Here is a 1,678-nt window from a genome sequence, read left to right on the forward strand (position 1 = left end):
TATTAGACGTGAGACCCTCGAGCTCCTTCGTTCCTTCTTTCAGGGCTCTGCTGCCAACTTTACCGGCGAAGACTTGATAAGGGCTTCCAGGGCCGTACGCTGCGCTATTCGGCGTCACATCGAATACCATTCTTAGGCCAAAAAGGGTTGAATATGGAGATCAATCCCTCGATTTGGGGGACTGGCTGCCAGGATCCGGCTGGTTGGAACCTCAAGCGTCGAGTCGCCTGTCGTTATGATATTACGAAGTCATAGAGGCTGGAGTGTTAGAATTCTTGGTATAATGGCGTACGCTATGACCAACTCACGTTTGGTGATGTTGAGTTGTGTGGCGTCTTAGATTTTTGCCAATTACCTTTCTTGGTGACACCCGTGCCAAAGTCAGTGCGCATTCATAGCGCCTGACTATAAAATCTTAATTTTTGGGCAACCCAACCTTTCCTCAGTTCACGTACAACGGGACTGAGGTGAGTTGGTTATATCTTGTTTGTCCTTCATACCTCATGTATTGAACACTCGTACACCAGCGACAACATCGCTAGGTGATTATTCCAATATATATTTAGTTCACATACAACGGGACTGAGCGACAACATCGCTAGTCCATCATTTCGTCTTATATGGAGTCCTGCCTAGCTTGTCGTTGTGATGACCGATGGCCAAATACGATCAAACAAGAGGACCTGGTGCTGCACGAAGTATAGAAAACCATAGGGATGAGGCCGCAATGGGGCCGCAGATGAGAGTAGACCACTAAATAGAATTGTCGGCACAAATATATGTAAATACATGTTTTGAGGTTGATCTCCAACACGAAGAATGTCCGATACCCTGCGTTTGAGCGCCACGTAACGATCGTCCGACCCGTCGTATTGAGCAAGTTGAGAAAGGGTAAAGGGATCGTCCTTGAAGATGATCGACTAGTGGGCACGGGATCAACGGTTCATGTAATATTGACGATCAAGATGAACCCTCTCAGCGTTGCTCGGAGCCTTTGTTACCAGCCTCGCAAACTACCTGTCTTTGGTTACGGTCCGACCCCAACCTGAAGATATATACGCTCCATGTGAAAATGCCACCGTACCCACTTCGAATCTGGAGACAGGCTGGATTCGGGATGCTCGACTTACCATCAAAGACACCCCAGCCTTGCGGTCAACTAGCGACTCGCAAGCCATCCTCATCCCCTGGAAGTTTGGAAACTAGAAGAAAACTCGCTGGACCACTGGTTCCCTTCTTAGCCTATCTTGTGCAATGACACCGGCCTCAGGGACATATCTACCTGTGTCAGGATGTGATAGCTTGGCTCGCGCATGGAGCCAGTTGGTGGAAGGTGTACGCTCGGGCTGGGGCTTGTACTCATCCCGCCAATCGCACGCAGCTTGGGACCTGAGTGCTGGCATTGGTGATCAGCTCAGAAGATTAATATGTAGAGTTCCATTTTAGCTAGGCGATCAATCTGCGGCTGTCGTGTAAGAACGCGCAGATAGCGGTGCATATAACGCGGTGGCGCCAACAGGAGGCGATGAGTGGCACGATCCTGTGTGTTGATATGAGTCGACTCGCAGGCGCTCGGCGGTAACACTCGAGAGACAAAGGTAAGTACCAAATCTATATTATCATTGTTCTAACTGGGACGGCTTTCATAGTACAGGGCGATCGGCGCACGGATCGGCGG

This window comes from Cantharellus anzutake, assembly GCF_015039405.1.
Source record: "Cantharellus anzutake strain C23 chromosome Unknown EI90scaffold_198, whole genome shotgun sequence".
Lineage (NCBI taxonomy): Eukaryota > Fungi > Basidiomycota > Agaricomycetes > Cantharellales > Hydnaceae > Cantharellus > Cantharellus anzutake.